Here is a 21,205-nt window from a genome sequence, read left to right on the forward strand (position 1 = left end):
TTAAATGTTTTTAGAAAGTTCCTGCAGCAGTGCAAGCACGCAAAACCCAAGCCCACCGCGGAGCCGCAAACCCCAAGCCCACATCCACCGTGACCGTGCCTGCCCCGCCGCCGAAACGGGACGGAAACCACGCCCTAAGCTTGCTCGAATGCGATGGCGCCACCGCCGCTAGCCACGGCGGCGGCGGCCGAGGACACCGCGGAGCTCCTGGAGGTGCGCTGCGTGGGGTGCCAGGAGACATTGGAGGTGGAGCGGGGGCTGACGGAGTTCGTCTGCCCCGACTGCGCCACGCCGCAGCCGCTCCCCCCGGAGCTCATGCCCCCGCCCCGCCGGAGGGCGCTGCCCCTGCCGCGCGGCGCCGCGGACGCGCGCGGGGCGAGGCTGCCGTGCGGCGCCTGCAGCGAGCTCCTCAGCGTCCCGGTCGGGCTATCGCGCTGCGTCTGCCCTTTCTGCGGCGCCGAGCTGGCCGTCGACTCCGCCCGCCTCCGGAACTACATCCTGACCTCCGCCGCGGCGGCCGTCGCACCGCGCTCCTCGGCATCCGTCCCTCCGGTTGTTGCTGCCCCGGAGGTATATATGCTTCTCCATTATGTTGGGCTGTGCTTTTGTTATTGCAGAGTCGAAAATTTTGCAATACATTTGGGGAAAAAACTACCTATTTTTGCCCCATAATACTTAATAAGTACTCCTACATCTCACGCTGGTGTAAGTGTAGAACAAAGAGCCTTTTTGGCATTTCCCCCCTTATCTGGTGATTTCATATATGCAACTTTGTAGTGTGTCTAGCTCAGTTGATGCACACTCCCACTGGCACCTGGGTATCCATCAAGATTCATAGTGCTCACCTTTCTTTTTCTGTGATGCAGAGATGGCAAGAGCGTCCTAGTTACGCAACGCGTGCAGGGCTACACCAAGCAGAACCTGATGCGGGGTTAATTCCTCCACGCAGGACGCAGGTAGAGCGTCCCAGTCGTCTCATTCACGTGCACCGGGATGAACAAGAGTATCCTGATCATATGATTGATCGAGAGGAGATACATGTGCCTCATGAGACTGTTGCAAATCATAGCCGTCAGGGAAATCGACCTTCACTTGGCCGTGGTATTGTAGGTAATGAGGAGAGACAAGTTTTTCCTCAAAATGCAAATGAGGTCAGAAATCATGTAAATGATCAGCGCCCTAGTTACCATATTCAGCCAAAGCGAGCGCAGCTGGCACGCCTGCATAGAGTCATTCATTCAGAGGAGATGCAGGATGGGCCTCTCAGCCATGAAATTTATAGAGAGGCGAGACATACTGAATTGATATACGAGGCTACTGCAACTCATAGAAACCAGAGAGTTGGATGCTCCACTGGCCCCCAAACTCCAAGTCTAGGGGAGAGGCATATGGGGACTCCTACTCAGATCATACATCAGGCGCACAAACAGCCTTATCATTTAAGTCATGCGGAAGGCAGTCAGATAGACTGTCTAGATGTGGATGGGGTGGTTCATCCGCCAGTCAACCAAGCAAATCATGGAGAAGAGGCATCCACTGTGATGATCGATAAAATGTTTTCAAGGGAGAGCACTTGGCCTACTGGATGTTCAGTTGGGCCCAACTCTGTTAATGGAGAGAAGAGAAAGGCATCAACCACAAATCAAGTCAAGCAACATATGCAAAAAGAACAGTCTGATGCAACTCCTTCAGAACACACACAGAAAGAGCATCCGGATCAGGCAATTCGTGAGCCTACCAATCATCTAACTAATACAGAAGCGATGTACTCTTTTCCTATAAAGGAGACTACTGCAAGGTGTAGCAAGCAGAAAAAATCAGAGTTAGTTAATGCCAAGACTATTGCCGAGAAGAGACATATGGAATCACTGAACCACAATATACAACAGGCAGAAGGGCAGACCTCTGATACTGATAGTTATGAAATCCAGGTCGATTTTGAGCGTCAAAGTAAGGCTAATGAGAGGGCATGGCAACACTTCAACTCTTAACGGGCGGGAACATTTTACACCTCCGAATAAGCTGGCTGATCTAAAACAGAAAAATGTATGCACTAATGATGAAATCCAGAAGGAGCAGACTGAAGGTAATGTTTCCAAGCAGACTAGTGGTTGGACTCAGAAGAAAAATAGAAAAGGCTCAATAGCTTCATCAAATGATGGGCTTCAGCTTAAACATAGTAAACGTTTGGCCAAAGATTCATCTGCTGCCATGGAAAATAAACCTCTAGAAAGCGACCCTGGCAACCTGCAGAATTTTGGTCATAATGTCCAAGTGCCAGCAGATGCTATGGATGATGAATCAATTAAATGGGTGCCTCTTCAGCAGTGTCCCCCCTCTCCAGATTGTGAAGTGTCAGTTGCCACGACAGACACTGATTCTGTAGAAAGTGATGACGATGAGGACTATGTTGTATCTCCAAATCAAAGCATGTCTGAGTCTGACCATCCTGATAATGATGAGGACTATTGCCGATCTGTACATAAGGTGCCTCAGGAAATCTCTGATGAATCAGATGACCCCGATGTAACCACAACTCCTTTAGTTCCTGATATGTCTGACCCCGAGCATTTCGCGCGGAATTATTTACCTCTAGAGGTCAGAAGGGCCCTTGCAAAGGGAAAGAAAGCAGGAGGTCGTCTTTGTCTCAAAGTGTGGACCTTGCCCAAGGGTGTACGGATACCGGTCTCCTTGAACACTTCGGGCCTGCCAATCGGAGAAAATGCAATCATGTTGATTAACTTTCTAGGTGCACTGGCACGAGATGCAGTGTTGGCACCTCTCACATATGTAAGTTGGAAAAGATTTCCAAAGGAGAACAAGGATGTTATGTGGCACATTGTTAAGGTATGCATTACTAATGTTGGTTTTTTCCTGCCTGCAACTTTTTTCACACTGCTTATTCTTTGGTATAGCTTAAATTTGATGTTGATCCACCTCGCGAGTTGTCGATCCTGAGCTCCATAAGAAACAAGTGGAAGTTTTGGAAATGTCACCTAAAACTGAAACACCACGATCCTCATATAACTGAAGAGGAACGTCTTGCTGATCGAGATCCTCGTGTCCCAAAGGAACAATGGCGAGCCCTTATTGCATATTGGAATACGGAAAAGGCAAAGGTAGTGCTGTGCATTCTCTTTTGTTTGTTGTAACACTGTACCCCCTCTGTTTCAAAAAAGAAGTCCTTTTAGCACCTCCATTTTTTCTCAAAATACTTGTCCTTCTACACTTCCAACGCAAAGTTAACTCATTTGTATTCTTGCTTTGCCCTTTAATCAATGTCGTCAGAAAAGAGCTAATTAACTCTTGTGCTTGCATGCCTTGCTTCATGGGAAGAAAAATGTAATTTAATGACCTTGTGGTGAAAAATAGATGGGCCATATAGACTTATAGACATTTTACCAACACTTAATTCTAGTGCCCAACTCTAAAAAGGACAACCATTTTGAAACGGAGGGTGTAGACGTTTTATGATTGACAAATGCTTTTAAACACAGGCCAGAAGTGCTGCAGGTAAAGCTTCTCGGGCGAAATCAACCTATATCACTAAAACCGGAGCAAAGAGCTTTGCACGGATATTTCAGGAAGAGGTAACTCTTATTTCCTTGTTTTCTATCTGGATGATTTGTTCGGATGTTATTTGAATGAAAAGAAAAAAAATCCTATGTATTATATACCAGCAAGTCCATTACTATATTTTGCATGTAACTATAAATCCGAACTCATAGTTTTTGCCCTTGTCTCCTGGACGCGCTCAAGAACTGAAATGCCTTGCTCACCTTGCAGTCACGATCTGGTGACCCTGCTCTTGAAAATCCTGAAAGCCCAGAAGATGATTATGCACCTGCCATGGGTGCGAAAAGGAGGGCTAGTGCACGCACGTATACACCTGGGCCCTCCCCCAAAGACCTACAGGAAAGGTCAGACCCGCAAGCTGCGAGGGCCAAACGAAAGGCTGGAGATGAAGTCTCCACACCGAGAAAGAAGGTGGTAGTAACAGAGGAAAGTCGCCCCAAAAACTCTCTGGAAAATGCAGTCTTGGAAGCTGCGAGGGCTAAAAGAAAAGCTGAAGATGAGGCAGCCGCTCTAAGGAAGAAGGTGATGGTGATGGAGGAAAGTCAGAAAAAGCTGCAGGAGGACTTGGCAAGAGTGAAAAAAGCAATGAGTGCTATGCAGAAGATGATGTCAACTGGTGGCTTACCAAATGGAATAACGGATGAACCAGTGATGCTACCAAGTTTCCAACAGGTAAAATCCTTTTAGTGAACTTATTTGACTGTGGGAGATATGTAGCTGATATTGGCTTGCGACAATGTATCTAAACCAGACCTTTTCTTGTTATGTGCCAGGAACGAAATGAAGCGAACTCCGATGATGTTCTGGAGCCGCATATTGTTTACTCAGGGCCACGTCATCCTTCCTCGCATAATCAAAGGACTCGATGAGATGGTAATTCCATCTCATATGTCCAAATGCAGACTCGATGAGATGGTAATACCATCTCATTATGTCCAAATACGCCTCCTCGAGAGCCGGGAGGTGAAACAATAATAATTAAACCCAAAATGTTTAAGAGTATGTGGTTTACTGAAAGCAGCGAAATGCACCTGAGCTCACATGCACCTGCGGTGAACAGGATAATAAACATAACTTAATTGTCAAAAAAATAGTGAATTTTTTCCATGAAATTTACAAGCATAAAAAGGACTAGGGAGTCTACACGCCTCGCTGTTTTTCTTTCTTTCAGAAATGCACATCCCGTATTTTTTTTAAAAATCTGTGCGCCTTTGACTTATCGGGCTCATTCTTGTTTTGCAGATTGGACCTGATCGACTGATACTTCGGGTACAAAGCGGCACTAGTGTTCGCCATTTAGCCGGATCTTAGTTTTATAGGCACCATTTATGGTTTCTCTCGGGTAGAAGTGATCACATTTCACCCATATGATCGCAATCTCTTGTCATGTTTCTTGCACTGTTGTAAGAGGGCAACTAGTTGTCTATCCTGATATGTAGGACTGAGAAGAGAACTAATCATATTTTGCTGATATATGTGATGACAAAGGAGTGTTGCCCGAACATAAGCAAAATTTACCAATGTCGTTAAGGAACTTCGTTTTCAAACTTGACGGCGTGTCGCTGAAGTGACGCCATGGCATCTTCTATATCTAAATAGCTAGTCCCCACTATCTTATTTCTCTCGACATGCAAGCATGACACCTCATCATTGAACATGCATGGAAAAAGGTCCACCTCAAAATGCAATTATCAATAATAAAAATCCACCTCAACATGCAAACATTCATGCATGGAAAACTCCATTCAATGATGCTATTTACATTTACATCTTATATTAGTTCAAGAATTAGTATTTCAAATATTCATTTTTCATATAACCAAAACCTAATTGAAATATTGAAAAACAGTCCCGCAACAACGTGCGGGGCATCATCTAGTTTCTAAAGTTGTTGGCCACAGCATAGCCAAATAACCTGGCAGAGGGAAATATTAATGCCACATCTCAATTTGTATATGTTATGGAAGGTTATATCTGTCAAAATGGAAGGTCATATTAAGACCAAAATGATCTGTTGGCTTGTTTGCTCTGATGTACACATGTAAAGAAGCTGAAAATGATTCCAACTAAATATGAAGCTGAGCAGGAGTAGATTTCTTCCTATGTTCTGCCATTTGCTGTATCCTTAAAAGCTTGGCATATCTTCCATGACACATGCTTGGAGCACAGCCCCAAGCAGAGTGAGATGTGCCCTATACATATCTTCAGGATTCACTGCGGTGCTGCCGTCGCACGCCCCTATCCCTCCGCTCTCCACCTAGTTGGAAGATGCAAATTGTAGATCATTCTGTTCCAATAGGACTGCGATTGCTGATGCTAATGTTAGGAGGAACCGAGGTCGAGTTACATCATGTTGTTAGTCACCGGATTTGCTCTAACTTATTTAAGCTACAACGTGGAATGTTTTGTTTTGATGAAATGAATTATAAGCTTTGCACTCTAACACTCCTACCTAAACTATGAAATCATTTGCAACAATCCTACACTTTTCTAAACCATTTAACATGAACCCCACCCTTGGTATGGATAGTCGTTTTTTCTATTTCGGTGTTTGTAGAAAATGTGAAAAATATTCATGGATGTAAGGAATGCTATGAAACGATAGCTCGCAAAGCTCATAAAAAAGGAGGGATAAATAAATCCATGTTGCCTTTGCTTTGAAAAAACACACAAAAAGAAACATGAAGTGCCATATGTTTAGTATGCATCTTTGTATAGGTTATCATTTGCAATATTCCCTACGTTTGTGAATTATTTCAGAATTTTATGGAACATTTGAGTTAAGGACATGTCTAAGGTATGGAGTGGCTTTGTCTCTTAGAGTGCCCAAATAGCCTGAAACAATTTTTGAGTGTAAATAATGCTACCATGAGAACAATAAAAGGCATTTGTGTAGCAGAGAAATAATAAGAAAATAGATAAAAGAATTACACATGCTATTTTCACATGACACTTTTGTTATGATTTTTTGTGGGGTAGCGTCTCATGGTGTCTACACCTGATTTTTCCATCAATTTTGAAAATCCACAAAATGCAGAACAACTATACAAAACCAGGATTAGGGTTTAAGTTAATTGAATTTAATAAGTTCACGATTCAATATAAAATAGATGAATAAGTCACAATTCAAATCGAATCAAATGCCATAGTTCATACATTTAAAATCCATTACATACTACTCCCTCTGCAAAGAAATATAAGATCGTTTACATCACTAATAGACTCTATTAGTGATCTAAGCGATCTTATATTTCTTTACAGAGGGAGTACCTCATTTCTGAAATGTATGCCGTTAGAACCTTTTACACAAACTGCAATGCAAGACCTCATTTCATTCATAGTCATCATATGACATACGGAAATAAATGAAAGCATTTTCATGTGCAAAGATGGTGGGGATGAGATGTAAGAAAAACCGGCTTCTGCGCACTGAGCTAGATTTTGTAAGTTCAAACCCCTCTTCGGATTATTTGTCGTTGCATTTTGGTCATGCTTGGTTGCACGCCAAAAATTAGCTAGTCAATACTTTGGCATACCAAAATTCTGCAACTCCAAAATTTACAAAGAAATTGCCAAGTCTTGTGAGATGACCAACACAAGTTGATAATTAGTCAACTGGTAGCCAAATTCTCTTAGCTTGCTCGTGTATTATCCGCGAACTTTTGGCTAGCCAATGTGTTAGTAAGTTAATCTTTGTAATGCCAAAACTTATTGGTAACTGTGAACCAACCTGCGGTTGAATGGTTAGAAGGACGGTGATATCTTCAGTCCATCAGAGTTAAAGTCCTAGATGACACGTGGAAAAGAATTCTATGAGACCAGGTGTAACGCCCTCGATGCGCTATATCTCCTACGTGTCGAAGCACGACTTAGAGGCATAACCGCATTGAAAGCAATGTCGCAAGTAAGGTAATCTTCACAACAACCCATGTAAATAGATAATAGGGGAAAATGATACATAGTTGGCTTACACTTGCCACGTCACACAAATACATGAATAACATTACAATCATCCAATACACTCATGGTCCGACTACGGTACCAAAATAAAAGATCAACCCTAACATGCGACACAGTCCCCGATCGCCCCAACTGGGCACCACTACTGATCATCTGGGAAAGACACATAGTAACGGCGCGAGTCTTCATCGAACTCCCACTTGAGCTCAAGCGCATCGTCTGGAACGGTATCATCGGTCCCTGCATCTGGTTTGGAAGTAATCTGTGAGTCACGGGGACTCAGCAATCTCGCACCCTCGAGATCAAGACTATTTAAGCCTATAGGTAAGGCAAGGTAATATGTGGAGCTGCAGCAAGCGACTAGCATATATGGTGGCTAACCTGTTCGCAAAAGAGAGCGAGAAGAGGAGGCAAATCACGAACAAAGAACTATGATCAAGAAGTGATCCTAGAACAACCTACGTCAAGCATTACTCCAACACCGTGTTCACTTCCCGGACTCCGCCGAGAAGAGACCATCACGGTAACACACGCGGTTGATTCATTTTAATTAAGTTAAGTTTCATGTTATCTACAACCGGACATTAACAAATTCCCATCTGCCCATAACCGCGGGCACGGCTTTCGAAAGTTCAAATCCCTGCAGGGGAGTCCCAACTTAGCCCATCACAAGCTCTCACGGTCAACGAAGGATATTCCTTCTCCCGAGACATTCCGATCAGACTCCGCATCCCGGTTTTACAAGACATCCTCGACAATGGTAAAACTAAACCAGCAACACCGCCCGAATGTGCCGACAAATCCCGATAGGAGCTGCACATATCTCGTTCTCAGAGCACACCGGATTGTCCAAGGTACCGGTAGGCCAGCCCAGAGTTGCCCCTGGTGGCCATCGGCAGCTGACAGGTTGGACCAACACTCAGGGGAGCACTGGCCCGGGGGTTTAAATAAAGATGATCCTTGAGTCCGCGAAACCCAAGGGAAAAAAGGCTAGGTGGCGAATGGTAAAACCAAAGTTGGGCATTTCTGGAAGAGTTTTATTCAAGGCGAACTGTCAAGGGGTTCCCATTATAACCCAACCGCGTAAGGAACGCAAAATCCGGGAACATAACACCGATATGACGGAAACTAGGGCGGCAAGAGTGGAACAAAACACTAGGCAAAAGGCCGAGCCTTCCACCCTTTACCAAGTATATAGGTGCATTAAGATAACAAGATAATATAGTGATATCCCAGCAATAAACAATGTTCCAACAAGGAACGATCTCCAATCTTCACCTGCAACTAGCAACGCTATAAGAGGGGCTGAGCAAAGCGGTAACATAGCCAATCAACGGTTTGCTAGGACATGGTGGGTTAGAGGCTTGACATGGAAATTTGGGAGGCATGATAAGTAAGTGGTAGGTATCGTAGCATAGGCATAGCAAAAGAGCGAGCATCTAGCAAGCAAAGATAGAAGTGATTTCGAGGGTATGATCATCTTGCCTGCAAAGTTGTCAGAGTTGACTTGATCCTCGTAAGCAAACTCAACGGGCTCCTCGTTAGCGAACTCATCTCCCGGCTCTACCCAAACAAGACAAACAAGCAAAAGGAACACAATCAACCACGTGCAATGCTCAAACAACATGATGCGAACATGGTATGCTATGCGGGATGCGATATGTGATGCATATGCAAGATTTGACAAGGAATGATTGAACCTGGCCTCAACTTGGAAATCCAAGAGTGCCACTGGAAAGGTGAGGTGATTTCGGTTGGAATCGATATAAAGATCACCGGAATCGGATGCATGGCTTGGAAATGGCAAGCAAAACAAATATGGCACCGGTCTGCGATAATCAGCAAGTAGCCATCTAAATGCATCAAGATAAATATGCTATAGCACTCAAACATGACAACAAAATACATGGCAGGGATCCATTCATGATGCTTGACAAAAGATGAACACTGAGCTGCGACTAATTCATCCATTAACAGGTTCAAACAAGCATGGCAAAAGTGCAAATGATAACAGGTTTCAGACTTAGTGAAATTAACACAAGTCTGGAATTTAACATCAGGTAGCACACTTTGGAGCATAAAAACTACATGCTATAGGAACTTAACATGGCAAAGCAAGGCATGGCATGAAGATACCCAAAGCACTTAACAAAAGTCCCTTAGTGACCTTGAGACAAAAGGGATCAGAAAATACAATTGCAAGCATGTGAACATGGCAAAAACATAATCAGATTACAGACTTAGTGAAAAACTGAGCATGCAAATATGTTAACGAGTAGGCATGTTTACGAGCTCGATGCACTCACTACAGAGCATGGAATGACAAAATAAGCATACACCCATCAAGAATACATGGCATAGAAGCTAGACATGGCAAGAACAACAACATAGCATGCACGTATCAATAACAACATCCTCGGCAAAATCGCTAACAAGTCAACAATCTGCCAGGATTCACGAAATAGCAAAAGTAGAGCTCGATTGACTCAAGTTAGGGTGCTCCATAATTGCAAACAAAGACATGGATGGATAGATCACCACAATATTAACAAATCATCAGTACTGATCATCCTCAAAAGAGGCACGGATCACTAGGAAACAACATGAACATATGGCATAATGACAAAATCAGGACAAGGACTTAGAGAAATTCGAAGTCCCTGAAATCAGCATTAACGAATACACTACTTTGCAAGCTTGTGCTAGTCACCACACACATCACAAAAATACGTGGTAAGCACCTCTGTAAAGATGGCATGGCATATAACAAAACTCATGTAGAGCTCAGGATCATATCATGCACACATTAATCATGGCAAAAAATGACAAATAGCTATTTGATGAAACAGATCTGAAAATTTTATCACATAGCCCTCTTCCAACAGCATTTCGGGCATCAAGATGAGCTCAAAAGAAAATGATGCAATGAGATGAAATGATGTACTCTCTGAGATGAACATTTTGATATGCTACATGCACAAATCGGAGCTACGGATGCAGAGTTATAACATTCCAAAGTTGCAAGAAAATTAGGGTTTCGGGGCAAAAGTCAACCCTTCGTCCCAGATCCAGATCTGGCGCGGATTTCGAGGATCGACGGAAAACTTCGCCGGAACAGTGGACGACGGCGGCCGGAGTGGTACTTGGCTCCGGAGTTGGCCGGAGTTCGTCGTGGAACTTGGAGACCCGGCCGGAGGAGGAGATGACGGAGAGGCTCGCCGCGGTGGTGGCTCCGAGCGGCGCTGTTAGGCGCAGCGGGGTGGCGGCTAACGGGTTCCGGTGAGGGGCCGGCGATGGGGCGGCGTGGCGGCGAAGTGGCGTCGGGCGGAGGAAGGCGGCGGCTCGGGCGCCGCGGAGGAGGAGGACGAAGGCGTGCGGGCAGGGCGGCTCGCGGGGAGGGTCAGCCTCGGGCCCGGCGGGCTTTGGCGGCGGCGGATGGCGGGAAGCCACGTGGCAGGCGGCGATAGGTCGGGCGGCGGCGGGCGGACGTGTCCGGTCCGATCCGGACGCGTCCGGCGGCGGGAGGAGGAAGAAAGCTAGGGTTAGGGGGTGTTTTTGACCCGAAATTTCGGGGGGAGGTCTAGTTTTATAGGTAGGAGGAGCTAGGAGGCTCCAAATGGAGTGCGGTTTTCGGCCATGCGATCGTGATCGAACGCTCTATATGATGGAGAGGGTTTAGTTTGGTTTTGGGCCAAATTGGAAGGGTGTTGGGCTGCAACACAAACGCGGCCTTCTCGGTCCCTCGGTTAACCGTTGGAGTATCAAACGAAGTCCAAATGGCACAAAACTTGACAGGCGGTCTACCGGTAGTAAACCAAGGCCGCTTGGCAAGTCTCGGTCCAATCCGGAGATGTTTAACCCCCACACACGAAAAAAGGTAGAAAGGGACACCGGAGGAGATAGGAGCGTCGGAATGCAAAATGGACAACGGGGAAAATGCTCGGATGCATGAAACGAACACGGATGCAAATGCAATGCACCTGACAACATGATATGAGATGCATGACAAAGGTAACAACACACGAAGACAAAAACCCGAACCCGAGTAAATAAAATAACTTAGTGCCGGAAACGGCAAGAGTTGGGATACATATAAGGTAAATTACATCCGGGGTGTTACAACACTCCACCACTACGAAAGGATCTCGTCCCGAGATCTAGGACTGGAAAAACGCCGGGTACTCAGAACGGAGGTGATCCTCGCGTTCCCAGGTGGCTTCACGGTCGGAATGGTGTGACCACTTGACTTTGAGGAATTTGATTGACTTACTGCGTGTCTTGCGTTCAGTCTCTTCAAGAATAGCAACTGGTTGCTCACGATAAGAAAGGTCTTCTTGGAGATCAATGTCTTCGAAGTTGACGGTGCGGTCAGGGGTCTTGAAGCACTTGCGGAGCTGAGAGACATGGAACACGTCGTGCACGTTTGCAAAGTTTGAAGCAAGCTCGAGTTGATAGGCAAGATCGCCTCTCTTGCTGATGATCTTGAAAGGACCCACGTATCTAGGGGCAAGCTTCCCTTTAATACTGAAGCGATGAGTACCTTTCATTGGAGAGACGCGGAGGTACACATGGTCTCCGATCTCGAAAGCGAAATCACGATGCTTACTATCATAGTAGCTCTTCTGGCGCGATTGCGCTGCTTTGAGGTTATCACGAATGACTTTGCACATTTCCTCTGCCTCTGTGATCAAGTCGTTTCTGAGAAGTTGACGTTCACCGGTCTCTGACCAGTTAAGAGGGGTACGACACTTCCTGCCATAGAGAATTTCAAATGGGGCCTTGCCCGAACTCGCTTGAAAGCTGTTGTTGTAGGAGAACTCGGCATATGGAAGACAATCTTCCCACTTCATACCGAAAGAGATAACGCAAGCCCTGAGCATATCTTCGAGAATCTGATTGACACGCTTGACTTGGCCACTAGTTTGAGGATGAAAAGTTGTGCTGAAACGGATGTTGGTGCCCATGGCCTTCTGAAAAGAATCCCAAAACTTGGAGGTAAAGATGCTGCCACGGTCTGAAGAGATCAACTGTGGAATGCCATGCAGAGAGACAATCCGAGAGGTATACAGCTCCGCCAATTGAGCTGCAGTGATAGACTCTTTGATAGGCAGGAAATGAGCCAGTTTAGTGAGTTTGTCGATGACAACGAATATAGCATCATTGCCACGCTTGGAAACCCAGTCACGAAGTCCATCTCAATGTGGTCAAACTTCCATTCTGGAATGGCAAGAGGTTGGAGGAGACCAGCTGGTCGTTGGTGTTCTGCCTTCACTCTTCTGCAGACATCACATTCATTCACGAACTGAGCAATCTCGCGCTTCATTCGAGTCCACCAATAAGCCTGCTTGAGGTCCTGGTACATCTTCGTACTCCCAGGGTGGATAGAGAGGAGTGAATTGTGAGCCTCGTTCATAATGACTTTACAAAGGTCACCTTTAGGCACAATAATGCGATCCTCGAAGAAGAGAGTATCCTTGTCATCAAGGCGATAGCACTTGTACTTGGGTTGACTCTTGGCAATCCCAATCTTCACCTTCTTCACCATAGCATCAAGAAGTTGAGCCTCACGAATCTGATCTTCCAAAGTAGGAGAGACTTGGAGGTTGGCGAGGAAACCTTGAGGAACAACTTGAAAATTGAGTTTGCGGAAAGCTTCACAAAGCTCGGGTTGGTAGGGCTTGAGAATCAGACTGTTGCAGTAAGCCTTCTGCTCAATGCGTCAGCAATCACATTGGCCTTTCCTGGAGTATATTCGATGCTCGAATTATACTCTTGAATCATTTCGACCCAACGAGTCTGCCTGAGGTTGAGATTAGGCTGAGTGAAGATGTACTTGAGACTCTTGTGGTCAGTGAAGATGTCCACTTCTCTTCCCAATAAGAGATGTCTCCAAGTCAAAAGAGCATGCACAACTGCCGCCAACTCGAGGTCATGAGTGGGGTTGTTCTTCTCGTTGGGCTTCAACTGGCGAGAGGTATAAGCCACAACTTTCTTCTCTTGCATCAACACTGCACCAAGACCTTGAAGAGAGGCATCGCAGAAGACCTCGAACGGTTTGGATTCATCAGGAGGAGTCAGAACTGGAGCAGTGACTAATTTCTCTTTCAAAGTGTTGAAAGCGATGTCACATTCAGGAGACCAAACGTACTTGACGTGTTTCTGGAGAAGGTTTGAAAGAGGCTTCGCAATCTTTGAGAAGTTCTCAACGAACCTTCGACAGTAGCTTGCGAGGCCAAGGAAGCTGCGGAGTTGCTTCACGTTCCGAGGTGGTTCCCAATTCACAATTGCAGACACCTTCTCAGGATTCACCGCTATGCCCTTGGCAGAGATGATATGCCCAAGATAGAGAACCTCATCGAGCCAAAACTCGCACTTTGAGAACTTGGCGTAGAACTGATGTTCTCTGAGCTTATCGAGCACCAAACGCAAGTGCTTGGCATGATCTTCCTTGTTCTTCGAAAAGACCAGAATGTCATAGAGGTAGACCAAGACGAAGTCATTTGTGTAGGCGTTGAAGATGAAGTTCATCATGCGAGAGAAAGTCGGAGGAGCGTTGACGAGGCCAAAAGACATGACAGTGTATTCATATGAACCATAGCTTGTTCTGAAAGCCGTCTTGGGAATATCTTGCTCACGGATTCGAATCTGGTGATAGCCCATATGGAGATCAAGCTTGGAGAATACTTGAGCACCTTTGAGTTGTTCGAACAGCTCATTGTTGTTGGGAAGTGGGTACTTGTTCTTGATAGTCTTCTTGTTCAATGGACGGTAGTCAACACAAAGTAGGTCCGTTCCATCCTTCTTCTTCATAAAAAGAACTCCACAACCCCACGGAGAAGAACTAGGTTGGATGAGACCCATTCGCTCTTGAATATCGAGTTGCTTCTTCAGCTCCTTCAACTCTTCAGGTCCAAGCTTGTAAGGACATTTGCAAACAGGTTCCGTGCCAGGCTCAAGATCGATGGCGAATTCAATTGGCCGGTGCGGAGGCATTCCTGGAAGCTCTTCTGGAAAGATGTCTTGATATTCGCAAACGACTGGAATTCGAGAGATGGCATCCAGTTCACCCTTCTCATTGAGAGAAAACAGACGGATGATATCATCACGAGCGGCAAAGACAATTACATCCTCAGACGAATGAGTCAATTGAATCTGCCTGGCTGCACAATCAAGCTGAGCCTTGTGCTTAGAAAGCCAATCCATTCCGAGAATAAGATCAATATCCGAGTCACCAAGAACCGTAGGAGAAGACAGAAACTTGTAGTCACCCAAAGTGATAGTAACATCCGGAACAATTGAGTTAGCATTCATGCGCCTACCAGGAGAGACAACTGCTATCGGTCTTGGCAAAACTTGCAAAGCCAACTCATGCTTAGATGCAAAAGGTCTTGAGATGAAACAATGTGATGCACCAGTGTCAAAAGGAACTTTAGCTGGAATATCGTTAGCAAGAAGGTTACCCATGATGACATCTGACGAGTCCTCTGCCTGAGCTGCATTCATCAAGTTGACCTTGGCATGCTTGGGGTTATGCTTGACCACAGCTGTACTTGCTGATCTCACAGGAGGAGGAGGAGGGAGACGCCTCTCATTGAAGCATTTGTTGGCATAGTGACCCTTCTGTTGGCACTTGTTGCACGTGACCTCCGAGAGTGGACGGTGATATGGAGCACTCGATCTTGGAGCTTTAGACGAAGTCTTGTTCTGAAAGCCAGGGTTAGGTGGGTGGGAAGATCCACTGCCACCTTTGCTCTTCTGCTGAAAAGGCTGATGGAACGGAGGAGGAGGAAGCCAATACTTCTGCTGCTTAGCCACTTGAGTTGAGGAAGAAGGAGTAGCATCTCTGACTCGCTTCTTGGAAGCATCGCACTTCAGTTGAGCAGTCTCTTGCTTCATTGCCATGTTGTAAAACTTATCGTACCTCTTGGGCTCAAAGAGAACGAGAGCTAGCTGGATTTCTTCTCTGAGACCACCCCTGAACTAATATATCATGCTCTTCTCGTCAGGGACGTCCTTCTTAGCAAAACGGGCGAGCTTCTGAAACATCTTGTTGTACTCGTAGACAGACATAGAGCCTTGCTTCAGGTTGCGGAATTCCTCACGCTTGCTTTCAACCACGCTCTGAGGAATATGATGAGCTTTGAAGTCTTGACAGAATTCATCCCAGGTAATCACACGGCCTCCTCTGGAATCTTTGTACTGCTGAAACCATTCTGCAGCTTGGTCTTTGAGTTGGAAGGAAGCGAACTTGACAAAGTCCTCAGGCCTGGCGTTACTGCACTCGAAATGCTTGTATATGTCCACGAGCCAATCATCAGCGTCTGTTGCCTCAACACAATTGCTGAAGGTCTTTGGCTGGTTAGCAAGGAACTGGTTGAGTGTAGCAAAGTGATTTTGATTGTTGCCTTGGCCCTGGTTCCCTTGATTGCGCTCTTGAAGAAGTTGCATGATCAGCTGCGTGTTTGCATTGGTAGCGGCCATCACAGCTTACCATGCCTCCGGAGGTGGAGGTGGTGGTGGCGGATCAGGATTCGGAGTCGTGCGCGTTGGAGGAGCCATCCTGAAGAGGTTGACATCCATTAGCACATTGACAGACAAATATCGAAGCTGAATCAAACGGGTTGAAATTGCAACATAAAGTCTTCACATCCGAACAAAATGAACGAATGCATTCCAATTGAAATGGTCACATATCCATAAATTGAGAAGCCACTTAGAATTGAGGTAGAAGAATAAAACCAACAAGTTACGGAACAAGAACGAATACTCGGTGAGGATTACCCAATCCCAAACCAAATATCCGCGGAAGAAGAACTAGAGCTACAAGAATTCCCACCTATGAAACTCCCGAACCTTTCCGGTTATGCAATCAGGTGTTGGGGATACAGGGGAAGCATAATATCTCACCCAAATCTAGCAAATCCTACATCTAGCTGTATCCATCCTTCAACACATAACCGAGAAAAACTTCGGAAATCATCTACCTCAACCTTCGAAAAGCATCCGTTATACAAGTTATGACAATACTCCCGAACTCCCGCCCCAGTACTGGGTGGCGTCGAGGTTATCTCACCAACAACTGCATAAAAGAGATTTTCGATGTCGGCGAAACTAAACTCAGGTATTCCAGAATTGCAACGATAAAATTGTGACGACAACACCTCGGAGCTCAACTCCCCGGGACACTGCCACAACCCCTAAATGACAGGAGGCACCAAGAACAATGTTCTTGTCACAAATCGATCGGAACGATTCCAAGATACCCGCGTGATCCTAAATTTTTTTAGTGAAATTTGAGAAGAGAAGAGTCAAAACTCTATGTCAGGATGCCTTACCAGAGCGATGAAGGGGCTGGGGAGTAAAAAGAATTTCTAACTCTCCGATATATATAATTCCTAAATGACTCAAAACAATTTTCTAGACTCAACAACGCTAGCTATTCGATCAAGCAGGGGGGCTCCTAAGGTCGGGGAAGGATCTGATTACCAACTTTGTAACGCCCTCGATGCGGCTATATCTCCTACGTGTCGAAGCACGACTTAGAGGCATAACCGCATTGAAAGCAATGTCGCAAGTAAGGTAATCTTCACAACAACCCATGTAAATAAGATAATAGGAAATGATACATAGTTGGCTTACACTTGCCACGTCACACAAATACATGAATAACATTACAATCATCCAATACACTCATGGTCCGACTACGGTACCAAAATAAAAGATCAACCCTAACATGCGACACAGTCCCCGATCGCCCCAACTGGGCACCACTACTGATCATCTGGGAAAGACACATAGTAACGGCGCGAGTCTTCATCGAACTCCCACTTGAGCTCAAGCGCATCGTCTGGAACGGTATCATCGGTCCCTGCATCTGGTTTGGAAGTAATCTGTGAGTCACGGGGACTCAGCAATCTCGCACCCTCGAGATCAAGACTATTTAAGCCTATAGGTAAGGCAAGGTAATATGTGGAGCTGCAGCAAGCGACTAGCATATATGGTGGCTAACCTGTTCGCAAAAGAGAGCGAGAAGAGGAGGCAAATCACGAACAAAGAACTATGATCAAGAAGTGATCCTAGAACAACCTACGTCAAGCATTACTCCAACACCGTGTTCACTTCCCGGACTCCGCCGAGAAGAGACCATCACGGTAACACACGCGGTTGATTCATTTTAATTAAGTTAAGTTTCATGTTATCTACAACCGGACATTAACAAATTCCCATCTGCCCATAACCGCGGGCACGGCTTTCGAAAGTTCAAATCCCTGCAGGGGAGTCCCAACTTAGCCCATCACAAGCTCTCACGGTCAACGAAGGATATTCCTTCTCCCGAGACATTCCGATCAGACTCCGCATCCCGGTTTTACAAGACATCCTCGACAATGGTAAAACTAAACCAGCAACACCGCCCGAATGTGCCGACAAATCCCGATAGGAGCTGCACATATCTCGTTCTCAGAGCACACCGGATTGTCCAAGGTACCGGTAGGCCAGCCCAGAGTTGCCCCTGGTGGCCATCGGCAGCTGACAGGTTGGACCAACACTCAGGGGAGCACTGGCCCGGGGGTTTAAATAAAGATGATCCTTGAGTCCGCGAAACCCAAGGGAAAAAAGGCTAGGTGGCGAATGGTAAAACCAAAGTTGGGCATTTCTGGAAGAGTTTTATTCAAGGCGAACTGTCAAGGGGTTCCCATTATAACCCAACCGCGTAAGGAACGCAAAATCCGGGAACATAACACCGATATGACGGAAACTAGGGCGGCAAGAGTGGAACAAAACACTAGGCAAAAGGCCGAGCCTTCCACCCTTTACCAAGTATATAGGTGCATTAAGATAACAAGATAATATAGTGATATCCCAGCAATAAACAATGTTCCAACAAGGAACGATCTCCAATCTTCACCTGCAACTAGCAACGCTATAAGAGGGGCTGAGCAAAGCGGTAACATAGCCAATCAACGGTTTGCTAGGACATGGTGGGTTAGAGGCTTGACATGGAAATTTGGGAGGCATGATAAGTAAGTGGTAGGTATCGTAGCATAGGCATAGCAAAAGAGCGAGCATCTAGCAAGCAAAGATAGAAGTGATTTCGAGGGTATGATCATCTTGCCTGCAAAGTTGTCAGAGTTGACTTGATCCTCGTAAGCAAACTCAACGGGCTCCTCGTTAGCGAACTCATCTCCCGGCTCTACCCAAACAAGACAAACAAGCAAAAGGAACACAATCAACCACGTGCAATGCTCAAACAACATGATGCGAACATGGTATGCTATGCGGGATGCGATATGTGATGCATATGCAAGATTTGACAAGGAATGATTGAACCTGGCCTCAACTTGGAAATCCAAGAGTGCCACTGGAAAGGTGAGGTGATTTCGGTTGGAATCGATATAAAGATCACCGGAATCGGATGCATGGCTTGGAAATGGCAAGCAAAACAAATATGGCACCGGTCTGCGATAATCAGCAAGTAGCCATCTAAATGCATCAAGATAAATATGCTATAGCACTCAAACATGACAACAAAATACATGGCAGGGATCCATTCATGATGCTTGACAAAAGATGAACACTGAGCTGCGACTAATTCATCCATTAACAGGTTCAAACAAGCATGGCAAAAGTGCAAATGATAACAGGTTTCAGACTTAGTGAAATTAACACAAGTCTGGAATTTAACATCAGGTAGCACACTTTGGAGCATAAAAACTACATGCTATAGGAACTTAACATGGCAAAGCAAGGCATGGCATGAAGATACCCAAAGCACTTAACAAAAGTCCCTTAGTGACCTTGAGACAAAAGGGATCAGAAAATACAATTGCAAGCATGTGAACATGGCAAAAACATAATCAGATTACAGACTTAGTGAAAAACTGAGCATGCAAATATGTTAACGAGTAGGCATGTTTACGAGCTCGATGCACTCACTACAGAGCATGGAATGACAAAATAAGCATACACCCATCAAGAATACATGGCATAGAAGCTAGACATGGCAAGAACAACAACATAGCATGCACGTATCAATAACAACATCCTCGGCAAAATCGCTAACAAGTCAACAATCTGCCAGGATTCACGAAATAGCAAAAGTAGAGCTCGATTGACTCAAGCTAGGGTGCTCCATAATTGCAAACAAAGACATGGATGGATAGATCACCACAATATTAACAAATCATCAGTACTGATCATCCTCAAAAGAGGCACGGATCACTAGGAAACAACATGAACATATGGCATAATGACAAAATCAGGACAAGGACTTAGAGAAATTCGAAGTCCCTGAAATCAGCATTAACGAATACACTACTTTGCAAGCTTGTGCTAGTCACCACACACATCACAAAAATACGTGGTAAGCACCTCTGTAAAGATGGCATGGCATATAACAAAACTCATGTAGAGCTCAGGATCATATCATGCACACATTAATCATGGCAAAAAATGACAAATAGCTATTTGATGAAACAGATCTGAAAATTTTATCACATAGCCCTCTTCCAACAGCATTTCGGGCATCAAGATGAGCTCAAAAGAAAATGATGCAATGAGATGAAATGATGTACTCTCTGAGATGAACATTTTGATATGCTACATGCACAAATCGGAGCTACGGATGCAGAGTTATAACATTCCAAAGTTGCAAGAAAATTAGGGTTTCGGGGCAAAAGTCAACCCTTCGTCCCAGATCCAGATCTGGCGCGGATTTCGAGGATCGACGGAAAACTTCGCCGGAACAGTGGACGACGGCGGCCGGAGTGGTACTTGGCGCCAGAGTTGGCCGGAGTTCGTCGTGGAACTTGGAGACCCGGCCGGAGGAGGAGATGACGGAGAGGCTCGCCGCGGTGGTGGCTCCGAGCGCGGCGCTGTTAGGCGCAGCGGGGCGGCGGGCGGCGGCTCGGGCGCCGCGGAGGAGGAGGACGAAGGCGCGCGGGCAGGGCGCCTCTGGCCCGGGCGGCTCGCGGGGAGGGACGGCCTCGGGCCCGGCGGGCTTTGGCGGCGGCGGATGGCGGGAAGCCATGTGACAGGCGGCGATAGGTCGGGCGGCTGCGGGCGGACGTGTCCGGTCCGATCCGGACGCGTCCGGCGGCGGAGGAGGAAGAAAGCTAGGGTTAGGGGGTGTTTTTGACCCGAAATTTCGGGGGAGGTCTAGTTTTATAGGTAGGAGGAGTTAGGAGGCTTCAAATGGAGTGCGGTTTTCGGCCACGCGATCGTGATCGAACGCTCTAGATGAAGGAGAGGGTTTAGGTTGGTTTTGGGCCAAATTGGAAGGGTGTTGGGCTGCAACACAAACGCGGCCTTCTCGGTCCCTCGGTTAACCGTTGGAGTATCAAACGAAGTCTAAATGTCACGAAACTTGACAGGCGGTCTACCGGTAGTAAACCAAGGCCGCTTGACAAGTCTCGGTCCAATCCGAAGATGTTTAACCCTCACACACGAAAAGAAGTAGAAAGGGACACCGGAGGAGATAGGAGCGTCGGAATGCAAAACGGACAACGGGGAAAATGCTCGGATGCATGAGACGAATACGTATGCAAATGCAATGCACCTGACGACATGATATGAGATGCATGACAAAGGCAACAACACACGAAGACAAAAACCAGAATCCGAGTAAATAAAATAACTTAGTGCCGGAAACGGCAAGAGTTGGGATACATAT

General features: G+C 46.0%; 1 pseudogene; it reads left to right on the forward strand.

Annotated features, from left to right (window-relative positions):
* The first annotated feature begins 52 nt into the window (after positions 1-52).
* LOC125539524 lies at positions 53-5,110 on the forward strand (annotated as a pseudogene).
* The last annotated feature ends 16,095 nt before the right edge of the window (positions 5,111-21,205 follow it).

The sequence above is a fragment of the Triticum urartu genome, chromosome 2 (genome assembly GCF_003073215.2).
Source record: "Triticum urartu cultivar G1812 chromosome 2, Tu2.1, whole genome shotgun sequence".
Lineage (NCBI taxonomy): Eukaryota > Viridiplantae > Streptophyta > Magnoliopsida > Poales > Poaceae > Triticum > Triticum urartu.